Below are 13,352 nucleotides of genomic sequence, written 5' to 3' on the forward strand. Positions count from 1 at the left end.
CTTCATCTAATTAAAGAGTAGTTGTGCATGGAATAATTTGTCAATTTTTTTTACTTTTCGAGAGAACATGAATATTTTTATTTTAAAAGTAACATTTTTGAATTTTTTTAATCATTTTTAAATGGGATTTTTTACAATTCACATTTGTTACACATTTAAAAATAATTTTGATTTAAATGCAACATTTTTAAAAAAAATTGGTACATTTTTAGGAAATATTGAATATAAAAATGATGAACATATTTAAAAATGTTCACATTTTTTGAAATAAAAGCCAATTTGATACAACCTTTCTCTTAAAAAACACACGCTCTGTGTCTGCAGTAAAAAAAAGAATTGTTGGTGTTTGAACCATGTAGTATAGAGTTGAGAAAGTCATAGTCATGTCCTTCGATGTCACCTTCTTCGACTTATCACTATGATCGGGTGAAAAAAGAATTGTTGGTGTTTGGACCATGTAGTATAGAGTTGAGAAAGTCAGTCATGTCCTTCTATGGCACCTCCTTCGACTTATCACTATCACCGGGTGGAAGAGAAGTGGTGGATGTGTTCTGAGTGGTATATACAAACGGTGAAATTGTTGTATACAATTTAAAAGCTTAATAACTAATCCAAAATTTTATTTAGAATTTGCAGAAGATAATAAATGCAAAAGGATTTGAATAGTTTTAGAGATAGTGTTTTATTTTCATTATTTGGGCTTGGCCCAAACAAAACACTTCATGCACATAGAAGTACAATACACACGCTCTTTCCCTAAAAATCATGCAAGCACGAACTCATCTCCCTTCCCTTTCCCTATGATCAAGTATCCCTACTGCTCAAAGTGCGAAGCACTGCCACCGGATGCTCATGTCTCCTCGTCCTTCATGTCGTGTTCTTCCACCATGGCCATCGGACTATATTTTTTAAAACCGAACGGGCAACTGAACCGTTGCGTCTGTCACCGGTTGAACCGCTGGTTCATCGATTTGTTCGTGACAAAAAAAAAACAAGTTACTAAAAATAACCTTAGATCAAATGAGTACACATAATATTGGATGTAATATAAACATAACCAGCCAGGTCACAGGGGCAGAGACATTTTAACTCACCTTCCCTTTAGTTGCCAATTTGAAGGGAGGGATCGAATTATGTTGTGTTTATGGCCAATTGAGCGGTCCATGAGCGATCAATTTAAAATACATAGTGATAACCTGGCTTCTAATGTAAATAATAATCCAATTCTTTTGCAATTGGATACCCAAATTTAGCATACTGCACATTCATCTCTCTTATCGTCAGTGTTTGATTATGCAAAAATAGGTTCAGCATGTAAAATCAAGGCTCTCTGCACACAATTTCTTGGGAAGAGACAATAAACCTTTGCATCATTCAAATGTCACAGGTGACTTGTTTTAGTTTGGGATCTTGAAAGAATCAAACCAACATACCTTTCCCGGCAACAGTCAGCAGTGGTAAGCATGTGCCGCTGGAGCCCGACCAACTTCCCTTGATCCCATTTATTGTCTCCTATCCACGGCAACAAAGTGAAAAAGGTTTCAGCGGACTTAGTCGGGCATCCACGATCAGGTTTTAGAGGGAGAAGACTCACCACCTGCTGGCAAGGTCGGGACCGTGGTCGTCCGTCTCCGCTTTGCCGGCCGATAAGATCATTGATATTGACCAGCCAGCTGAGTACTCATCACCTTGCTCTGCTGAATCACCTTGAGGCTATCGTTGGTGCTCCGTGAGGCCTGCGGTCGGGATCTAAAGTCCATGATTTGCTGTTCGGTTCACCATAGTGACCAGCGAACAGTGTCAGGAGAAAAATGTCGCTTTACGATCAAGACGGTAGAATAAATCGAGATTATTTCCAAATAAAACGAACAAGAAACTTCATGCATCTACGTGAACAAAATTATAATCAGCAGGGAACATAATTATATTTGACAGAAGCCTCAAACTCGATTGAAATCACAACCGGTACAATTTTCTAAGTTTGGTCTTCACAACTATACAAAAGAAGAAGAATAAATGTATACCATCATTTCAAATCCAAGACAATATTATCAAGGTTAAGAAAAATCGAATCACAACAGTCCACTGCAATGAATTCTCAAAATATCTTGGAATTACTCTGCTTCGCGTTATTTAGTATGCTTGTTCTCCTTCCCATAGAGTGTCCGTTGATTCAGCTAGTTGGTGATTGTTTTTAGTCCATAGTAGCAAATTTGTTGCACATGCTGCATGCATGTAAAAAAACAATGCACGGTGCTGTTTTTTTGTCTGTGAATCGTGTGCACAGCCCACGACAACATAACTGAAGACATACTAAATGCTTTCTAGTTAACTCTTCAAATGACTAATCAATACAGTAAGTCCTCACTGCATCTCTAGGTAGGAACCGAATATCCCGGTCTGTTTTCTCTACCAGTTCAGATCTCGCAAAAGTAGGGAGTACGAAAAATATAGCAGAAGGGATAACCTGAAGTAGCTATTATGAACCAAGCATCATATATATCAGCTGCCCATTAATGGGTAGTTCGTGCAATGTGCACAATTTCTATTCAAGTAATAAAAGTGATGGAAGACCTCAAGTACGTTCAACCCAGATTACTTACACATGCAATGCACTTGCCATCAATCGGGCTTAAAATTTGTTCATAGGAGACGGAGATATCGGGTTAGAACTTCCCTTGTTTTTACATTGATTTTAGGATGGATGCAGTAGTAGGGCTCTCTTGAATCTAGATGATGTGCAGGTTAGGTGTGGCTGTGAAGGAGATCTGTGAGTTCTTAATATAATCATGAAAAATAGGAAGCTCTTAATATAATCATGAAAAATAGGATGCTCTAGTTCACAAGAAACCAAATTGGCTCTTATAAGCCGATCGATCGGCACAATCAAAACAGCTGTTAAATTAACAACAAAATTGAAGGTCATGGCTTTGTTGGAGCAAAGATCTAATCTCCACATCTTGAATATGTGGGAACCAGATTAGGATGACAATGTCCTACAAATTCAATACTTCATTTTTCTGTGATCAATGCAAATGTCTTCTATGGGCTTCTGGCTACTTGTTGGCAGCAATAGTAGGTTGGTGAGCAACTGAGCCTGCTTCCTTGTTTAGATATTCAGACCAGCACATGGAAAGGCTGAACAAGTATACTTATATAATACTAACAACCTGTCAGTACCAGGGTAATATTTGTTGGTGAAGATGCCTGAAAACCAAAGTTGTGAGTCTAGCTTGTTTCCTCTTGCATCATCTGTGTGGAGGTCATGGCTTTCCATACAGCAGAATAGGGCTAAACTCCACACCTTCAACCAACCAGAGAGAGCTAGTTAGGAAAGGTGGTTATAATGGCGTACTGGAAGCTCAACTCTTCTTTGTCTACACTAATGTACTATTTAACTACTTGGGCCCAGATGCATACAAAAATTGAAGATGAAAGGTTAGGCAGATGCAAATGAGGTTACAGTACATTAGGAAAATTCACTGCCACAACGGACCTGCTATTTTGAAACTTATGTTTGGGACTGTATATGCCAATATCTTCATATCATGTGCAGCAGCCTCTTCAAATTGCTAGTATCGTTGACATGATTTGTGAAAGAGTCCTACAGGCACAAATTATTGATGCAGTAATAAGCTAATCAAGTTTTGTCCAGCCCGTGGCTGCATCCACGTTGCCGCTGCTATTGCCGGCGAAGTATAGCAAAAGAATCTGCGTCATGTAAGTTGCAACTCGCACAATCTCGTCAGGAGGCTTGGGAGCAGCATCGTGAACGACAGTGCGATGACAGTCTGCCTGATGGATAACCTCAGGGTGCAGCCAAGGTGCTTGTGACGCGCTCCATCTCCTACTCGTCAAAATCGCCGCGCTGCTCCTGCGCCGACTGAGCGGAGGCAGAGGGAGAGGAGGAACACGTCAACGAGCAGCAAGAAATTGTAATCGAAGCAGGCCGAATTGGCGGAGGGAGGCGGGCGGGTGCAGATCTCACGCCCGGCGGCTCACCTTGTCCTGCGCTGCCGCCGCCTCGTCGTCGTCGAGGAAGGCGAGCGGGGTGTCCGGGCTATCGGCCGCGGGCTTCTTGGCCGGCGGAGCCGCTAGGGCCTTCCTCGGCCGGCGCCGGCTCCACGAGGGGATCTCCGGCCGCGCCTGCTCCTGCTGCTGGCCCGCACGATGGACGACAGGTCCGCGAGAATGGCTGCCACCTCCAGCTCACGCTCGCCGAACTCCTCCTCCCGCGTGGGTCCGCTCCCAGCCGACACGGCCGCCTTGGATCTCACCAAGCGAGCGAGGGATTGGGTGGAGCTCTGCGGGCGATGGCGAGAACAGGGGAGGAGGCGGAGGATTCGTTTGGTAGTTTTGGTTTAATAGAGGTTTTTTTTGTAAAAACAAAGTGCGGGCTTAAATTAGTACCACCTCGTTTATATTACGATTTTGTCTATACAAGTCGTAAAAGCGTATTATGACGTGAGAAAAAAGCGTATTGTGACGGTGAACCCGACAAAATCAATTCGTGCTTTATTATCTTATCTTATCTTACCTACTAATAAACCACCGATTGCTTCTGCTAGTCCGTCGTCGCACGTTTTGCAGAAAAGCCCCGCAGTTTCCGGGAAATCAACCCGCGGTCCCGATTTAAGTGTATCTGGAAAAACGTTTTGATTTTACAAATTGACCCTTAGATTTATTAGAATTCCACTCGCGCTCCTTTTTAACTGAGAAAACGCCCGGGCTCCAGGCGGGGCGAGGCGGGGCGAGGCGGAGGGCAGCCAAGCGCGGGGGAGAGTGGAGATGCCGCCGACGGCTGTCGGGAGGCTCGCTGGGACGTCGGCAAGGTGGCGGCCCCGGTGTGTGAAGCGGCGGGCAGAGCACACGCGAGGTCGGCCAGGAGGAGGAGCTGGGAGGAGAGCGAGCGGCGTCATGGCGATCTCGTCGGCGAGCGACAGGAGGACGACGACGAGCTGAGCCGGAGGAGGGCGAGGCGTCCACGTTACTTTAAGTGCAAAACAGAGAAAAACGCACACACCTGCACAAGCACGGGCTCTCCTCCTCACGTACGGGTACGGCGCCGCCGCCGCCGCCGTCTTGCGCTGTCGCGCGGAGCGGAGGCCGTGATGGCGAGGCGGCCCTACCTCCGGCAGCGCTCCTCCCGGACCAGACCCAACCCCCGCACCACCAGCTTGACCTCCTATTTCCTTCCCAACGCCCGGCACAGCCCGCCCTCCTCTCCGACTTCTGTCATGGAGAACCCTCCTCTCCGACTTTCGGCCTCTCCCGGACCTTTGGCCGGTGCTGCAGGACGTACACAATACCTGCCCTCCATGCCATTGCAACTTGCAGGCGCGAAGTCCATCGCCTTGTCTATATCCAGCGGCCATCTACACGGCTGCACGCCAACTGTTCGGTCAATTGACCCAACAGACAGGAGGTAATTTTCTGCTTTTTTGTTCCTTCGGTGTTCCATCCAACAGTAATGTGAAAGTGTTCGTTCATATACTACTCATGTTCTGTACATTTTGATTCATTATATATTAGCGTAGAGAATGGAGAGAAAGAGAAGATGTTGTCTTCAGCACGATACTGAACTATTGAACCAACATGAAGATGAGTGTATCCTGCAAGAGGAGATCCTGGCCACCGTCCTGTGCCTCGGCGACCAGTATGACCACGTCCTCACATGCCTCCTCCTGGCTGATCCGTTGCCAGCAACTGTCATCTTCCCAAAATTTAAATGGACATTTGGATATTCTTAATTTTCTTTCTTCTGAAATGAACATAGCTGTGAGTTTTTTGTTGGGTGGAATCAAATTCTGATGGAATTTACAATATACTTTGTATTGGCTCTTACACATCTCGACGACCCACATCGAGCGCTAAATCCAGGAAAACAGTCCCGCCCCGCTGCCGCTCCCCATCGGTCAGCCTTTTTGTTTCTCATTCAGAGCTCAGGAGTTCAGTAATATGAATTTATTATGTGGCTAATTTTCCATATGATTTTATTGCTCTTGAAGGGGATTAGAAGCTGCCTCACTGGCTAGAATCACAAAGTATTAATTTTTCTTTTGGATATGGGCATATTGCTATCGGGATGTTAGAAAGAGAGAACATAATAACAGAGATGTACAGTTTTGAATTTGCGTTGTATTTTCTCACCACATGTTACGCAAATGATAGTGCACTTTTTTCACTAGATGTTCACATTATTTGGTAGCCAGTTCCAGGTTTCTTCTTTTTAATTAATGTTGCTACTTGCTACTATTTGTTTGCTCTTACTGTTTACTTTCTTGAATAACCGATCAGTGTACTGCACTAATGTTGTAACTGAATCATTGTTTTCTGAGATGGCAATAAAGTCAGATACTTTCACAAAGTGATGGATTGTTGGAATGTGCATTGTTGTTGTCACTTTTACAAGTTGAAGCCCCATTCAGAGGTGATTATTGGTTGCTATAGAAATTCTAGGAAAGCTAATTCTGGGAGTGAACCATGAATATTATCGGGGTCGGATTAAATGAATGTTGTGTGCTAACATGGTGCACCGCTGGAGATGTATTTAGTATTCGCTTCTTGAACCTGGCACTTGGAAAGTTAGTTGACACATATCTATGATAATATAAGAAGTAATAATTATCTCACAATAGGAAGAAGTAAGCCCTGTTGCCGGTGGACTACTGGACGTCGATATATCAATACGGTCTCCTACAACCGCTGTAGAGGAGCGAAAACTTGCAGCAGCATCTCCGACACCCTCCTGACCATGACCCCTTCGCAAGAAAGGTACTACTGCCTATTCCATACCCCCTTCACAAGAAAGGTACTGTTGCTCCCTATTTTTTTTACTGCTGCTCCCTTTTGATTCAAATCCATGAACTAATAAGTTCATGAAGAAGTTCCTATTTGCTCCGTGTTTGATTCAAGTCTGAAAGATTCATATTTTGAGAGGCTGAAAGATCATATTCTTACTTGATAGACATAGGTATTTTGGATGATAATATATTGTAAAACCTGTACAAGAACATGAGATTTGTTCCCGAATAACATCTTTCCTCTAAAACTATTTATATAATCTAGACTTGGTTAGTTGTAACTTTTGTTTTCTGTTTTTTCCAAAAAATTATCCAGGTTCAGCTGATAAGACAATTATTTTTTGGGACCTTGGGACTTTTCACTTGATTGGATCCTCTAGACAGGAGGTATAATAGTATCTCCTATAATTGTCTAAATGGTGTTCAGAAAGCTCAGGCTCTACTCATTTATTTCTCCCAGCTCATGATGTCTTTGTATTCAAATTGTGAGATAATGTAGTTCTATAAACGCTATCAGTATGCAGCCATCCATCAGAATTATGCCCTAAACTGCATTTGATCATACGCTTGGCTTTAGCTTGATTTAATTTTCAAGCAAACTTCAACCAGTGAAGAGCATGTCTGAATTCTACTAGCTCAACAGCAGTTTGGAACTCAGCAGGAACTTGCAATTTCCAGTTCCCAGAGAGGCAGTTACCTTAGTCACTTAAATTAGCCTTTTGTTTGTTTCATCACTGCAAGGCAGAAGTAATTTCTGGTGCCAAAAAAATCCTGTCTTTTCTGCAGATGCGAGCTTCGTTTCTAATTGGCCATGATGCTGGGCTCACTGTGTCAATTGGAGCGTGCATAGTAGTTTCTGAGCATTTTGGTTTAGAGTTCTATTTTTTTCGGCAACCTTCAAAACAGAGAGGTCGCAATTCCATTCATATCAATTTATGGACCAATTTCTACCTTTTGGTCTCCACCCTGCTTACACTTTTCTGCAATACCTAATCCAACTTTGAGATTCAACAACAGTTGTTTAGTGGATGCAAGGTTTTTTTTTGGTAACATTTTTCGAATGGCGCAAAGTGTATGACATTACTGCTATGCATCAAAATCATTCAGAAGGCTTTAAGGTTTCAGAAAAAGGACGGTATTCTCTTCACAATGAACTTGGTCAAAGTACATAATGCAATTTCTGTATGTAGTGGAATTTGTTATCGGCTAGAGGGAGTTATGGGTTTAGAGCTTAACATAATTACTTATTGTCTATTTATTGCTACAGATTGAAATGTTTGCTTCTAGATACTCAAGCATGGGAGGTAGCATGGATTTATTTACGAAGGGTGGCAGACACGACCATGAGGTGTGCACACACATTTACCTGCATTGTTATCTTGACCATGGGAGCCAATTCTAATACATGCCAACAATAGAGAAATGTATGATCATGAGAGAATGGAGTAAGGCTATAGAATTTGTGACTATGTATAAGGGCTCTTCACCAAGTGTGTGCACTGTACTTTATGGATTTTATTTGTGAATTTTTCCATGATATGTTGCACAAAGTCGCAGAATGTAAACATGACCAAATTAATGTTTTGGATGGATTCTCTGAATGCTTGTTCCCGTTTTTCAGATAGCATAGAACTTCAGGTGCAGAACACTCAGAGATAAGGCTAGGTAATTATACAAGACTGTCATAGCAGCCATCCGTAGATTAGACTGTAATCTAAAGGTGGTCCACAAGAAGGTGAAGCTGATCCTCTTGTGATGGTATCTCGTCAGTCTAACGGATCATTCATTTAAAGGTGTTGATGCTTTTTTGGTGGTATTTCATCAACCAAACAGATCATTCATTCAGATATGCCTCCAGCATTCAATTTTTATTTTCACTGAAAAGTTTTGCTGGCATCAAAATATTTCATTTGTAATCATTTTCCTAATGGGACCAAATTATCTCTTCATTGCAACTTCATGACATGTAAATTAGTCGTCTTGAAGTGTGACACTTGAATTTATCTACTCATTTTTAGTCAATCTTCAGCACTGATTTAAATCTTTTTAAGAGTTATAATGTTTTATTTGTTGGTAACTATAGGTAAATTCCTTTTTTGCTTGATTGCTAGATTTTATGAACTTTCCCCATGGTGTAAGAAAGAAAATCCTTTTATTAGCTTTGGAATGTTACATTTTGATTTAATTGCTTTGCTGAATGTATGCACAAAAAGAATTTCAGTTTCTCAGTGTCAGCAGGGAAGGTCTCAGTTGGTGGCACATTTCTTTAACGGGTTCATGGATACTTATTTTCCCGTTGCAACGCACGGGCACATTTCCTAGTTATATAAAAAAAATATACTAGCAAAAAGGCCCGTGCGATGCAACGGGAGAAAAAAAAAGACTTTAAGCAGGTGTAACCATATAAGAATGGCTAAGTTCTCCCTTTCTGCCATGTTCTCTATTTCAACGTGACACCTCACCCTTGTCGCCTCAGCTAATCTCACTTTTTTCATGCGAGGTGGTCACCTAATCACAACACGCCAGACATATGGTGAGTCCCAATGCGATGAACTCAACTGTCATTGAACCATTCCAGTAGGATAATCAACTGTCATTGAACCATTCCAGTAGGATAATGTTTAAAATTCAACATGTGCACCTGCACAGGCTAGGATAAAAAGTACCATCTACGTTCCATACTTTCTTTTCATGGTTTTGATTCAAATTTGACCTAAAACCATGACAAGAATTATGAAACAGAGGGAGTAGTAAATATTTTTTGTGCGTAATTCATAGATATGATATTTTTCTGAAAAAACAAAATAAGCACCAGAACCAATTTTAGTATAATCTAGTGATAGTTTTCTTTTCTGATTACTCATGTGAAGAAGATTGTTAGTTACTCTCATGTCGGTGTGGCTATGTTAAAGCATGATGTTTCTGCACATATGTCACACCAACTTTATGTTGCCATTGTTGCTTTTTTTCACAATTAAGATAAATAACATCTTATAAAAATATGGCAAACCTATGTCTTTCTATGAAATATGTGAGGTATATTTATGCTGAGATTACAAATTATGCACATCGTTCCACAATATTTTATTGTAGTCGATTATAATAAACATTGCGGCTGCCTATCAATACATTTCTCATTTTCTGAATGTAATTATATGCAGCTAAATATTCATCAGAATGCAAAGTTAGAACAAATATATTTATACGTGAAGTATATCTTTTCACTCAAAGTTATTGTAATCAGAAGATGGATTGATGTCACTGAAATAAATTCGCAGGGGATTAAATAATTTCAAAATAAGAAAAAAATTCGGGGAAAATGTTATTGACTTGCAAAAAAGAAAAATAGAGGATATGGAAACAATAGTACACCTGGGTGTCACACTCCAGATAGCAAATTGCTTTTGCCAAAATCATTAATGGTCACTGTTGCATGATACTCTAATTCGTTGCAGTCCATCTGAAAAAATTGCACACCAGGAGACGAAGATAAATATCAACAGGCATGAAATGGTCACTGTTGATATGGTTTATCTGAACAAATACATGGATATTGTCTAAGATCAGATAATTTCAAGAGGCAAATTTATCCCAGGTCTTCATTGTTCAATACATTTCTTAAGGCAGTGGCTTGTGGTGCCTCACGTGCGTGTGGTGGGTGTATGCCTTAATTGCAATCTCAAAAAAAAACTAAGAGTACATGTTCCAATTTTCTTATTTGAACAATTTGAACAACAAACAGAACTGACACCTGCATGTTCGATAATTTCAGGTTTTCAGAAATTGCCTGCAAGCAACAATCACCGACAAAAATTGTAAACTGAAGAATTTTAGACAGAATAGAATTGGTAGTGCATCTATAAAAAATAAAAAAATGCTTGAATTGGGCTATTGGATCCTCGAGAGAGAACTGGATTGCATAACCATTTTTCATACTAATATTGAAGTAACAACAATATTAAAGATGACATGAATTACCCACATCCCGTTGCTAAATAGATGATATGGGCATTCTATCATGCAACTTGCGAGTGAATATCGTGTATTAGAAGCATTTCAATAAGCTCCTACAGGGAATCAAGATAATGTTGATGCATGCATGAAGAAAATCATGGGCAGTACAGCAGTAAGCTGGTAAGGAAGGAAATAAAAAATAACCATAACGAATACAAATGTCTACCATAACATTGAGACAAAATTAATGTAAAAATGAACTTCTGAAACCAAATCACAACCGAATGTGAAGAACAGTTTGTTAATGTAGCAATTATAGAATAATTGGAGTTCAACCAATAAGAGAAAAAATAAGTGTGATGATACGGTCTAACTGGCTATAAAACCAGTAGTTGGTGGGTTTTTTTTTTGCAAAGACTATTGGGCTTATATTGCTTTCAGAAGTCAATAAGCTACTACTATTAGATATAACCTGCAGGTCCATACGCTAAAAGCAAAAAAATAAAGTTGCCTTTAAATTGTATAATCCCCAAACGCACATCCATTCAAGTTTTTCTGTATATAACTGACATCTCTAATCACAGCTCAGTCGAAATAGAGAACTTTAGAATATGAGTCGTGTTCCCATCGTGGCTGTCTCACCTGAAGCATAGGAATTGTGCATCTCGTCGACTCGCGTCGTCCTCCACCACCAAGTTGCATATTGGCCTGAGCGTGGATGGAACTGAAGCATATGAATCATGTTCTCATAGTGGCCGTCTCGCCTGAAGAATAGACACACACACCTGAATATGATGGTTCTCTGCATGCATATATTTTTCCTGAATCTGGAAGGTCCTGAAGAAATCCATACCTGAACATCCACGCTGTTGGTTCTGAAGAAATCCCATACACCTACAGAACTTCGGCCATGTAAATTTAGAAAGGCGCAGCTCCTCACCCATACAGGCTTATGCATAGATATATCAGAATATAACATATAGTACATGTTAATTGAGGATGACATGAGACACTTGTGCTCCGCTAGAAATATCTGAATGAGGATGAGGATGCAGATAGCTTGAAATTCATCCTAGTTGGCCGAACAGGGTCACTGGAGTAAATTTGGGACTGTCATGTTCCCCGCAAATACCATGGATACTGGGTGAAGCCATCCACGTGACCTAATTGCTCCTACAAAATTCACATGTTAGCATCCTTTTTGACTGACGACTGATTACCCAAACTTCTATATCACACGTACCTTCAACAATCCCTGTTTCACCGCTTTAGCAGCCAACCCCATCTCTTGCCACACCGGCCGCTGCAGGTCAGAACCAAAGTAGCCTCCTCTTTTGTCACCGTTCTGAGCAGCACCACCGCCAGAATCCTCTATGCTTGCCCCCTCCCTCGCCCCTCTATCCGTCTTCCACATCCGGTGCACGGGACGGAACAGGAGGCGACCCTTCCTCCAAATCTAGATCGCGAGGGGCATCAGGTGAGGAGCGGCCGCGGCTCTTGGGCGTATCGAACGCTAGGGCTGGTGGGGCATATCGTCGTCGCAAGCACACGGAGGGTCGTGAGTCTGCCTAGTGCATCGAAGGATGGCTCTCCGTCGCCGCCGCCGCGAAGGAAGATGCGATCTGCCTCCACCACGAACCCGAGGCAGGGGCGAGACGTGACGATCCCCTGGGCCTCGTTTTTATTTGTCGATGGGATGTTGAACCGTTTTTTTCTATTTCTATATATCTAGCAAATGTTTTTTTTGCGCAATGGCGAGCAAACGCTTATTTGTGGACTACGGGTTTGATTTCATAAACATGAGGACTTTTTTGCAAAAACGTCACGACGGTGAACCCGGAGATTCAATCTGTGCTTTATTATTAGGGAGAGAAATATAGCACATAAGCCCGTGCGTTGCAACGGAAAAAAAATATTGCATGCCCTTTAACTCAATAACCATATCTCAAGACTTCCACAGGTGAAATCATATATTTCAACACATCGCCACACCCCTGCCACCTCTTATACTTCTTCCACCCTCGCCGATAGTTGCCGCATTGTCCATCTGATCATAACATGTCCAAAAGTTGTCAATCCTGAGGCAATCAACTCGGCCACTGCATGACACACCTGTCATTGAAGTGCACCAATGCAAGGGGATGTTTAAAAATTTAAAAACTATACTCTTCATCAAGTTGGCGTAAGGGCTGCCTTCCGCAATCTACTCCTCGCACCTGGTCCATAGATCGTCCCTCATAAGGATTGACTACAATCAGTAGCGGGAAAACACTACCAAATACTTCCATAATTTTTTTGTATATATAACACATGCACCTTCTATGAAGGCAATTTTTTTTGTATATACCTAAAGACAATTGTCTTGTTTTCTGCTTCCATGTATAAATCTTTGATGTATACTTCACATGCCATCCAGGTATTTATGCTTCCCGCATGTGTGCTAACCTATGTATATAATGTTAGTCCAGCAATGTGCATTCCTATTTGGACTATGGATGGTGTTCATTTCTCTTTTGGCTTTATGTCGTAGTAGTTATTACCATGCTTCCCGTGATTGTGCTAACATGTGTAAATATGTTACTTCAAAAATGTCTT

The 13,352-nt window shown here is 41.4% G+C and overlaps 1 long non-coding RNA gene across 4 annotated transcripts; it reads right to left on the bottom strand.

Annotated features, from left to right (window-relative positions):
- Positions 1 to 640: 640 nt before the first annotated feature.
- LOC123191017 (uncharacterized) lies at positions 641 to 4,350 on the bottom strand. 4 transcript variants are annotated; one of them, XR_006496665.1, is made up of 5 exons: positions 4,003 to 4,350; positions 3,808 to 3,883; positions 3,497 to 3,604; positions 1,595 to 3,304; positions 641 to 1,512 (listed from the first exon to the last, which is right to left on the bottom strand). It is a non-coding gene; the product is annotated as an uncharacterized lncRNA (long non-coding RNA). The 4 variants fall into 4 exon arrangements; XR_006496666.1 differs by having other exon boundaries at positions 1,595 to 1,766; positions 3,181 to 3,304; positions 3,497 to 3,883; positions 4,003 to 4,348; XR_006496664.1 differs by having other exon boundaries at positions 1,598 to 3,304; positions 3,497 to 3,883.
- Positions 4,351 to 13,352: the final 9,002 nt, after the last annotated feature.

This window comes from Triticum aestivum, chromosome 1A, assembly GCF_018294505.1.
Source record: "Triticum aestivum cultivar Chinese Spring chromosome 1A, IWGSC CS RefSeq v2.1, whole genome shotgun sequence".
NCBI classification, from domain to species: Eukaryota; Viridiplantae; Streptophyta; class Magnoliopsida; order Poales; family Poaceae; genus Triticum; species Triticum aestivum.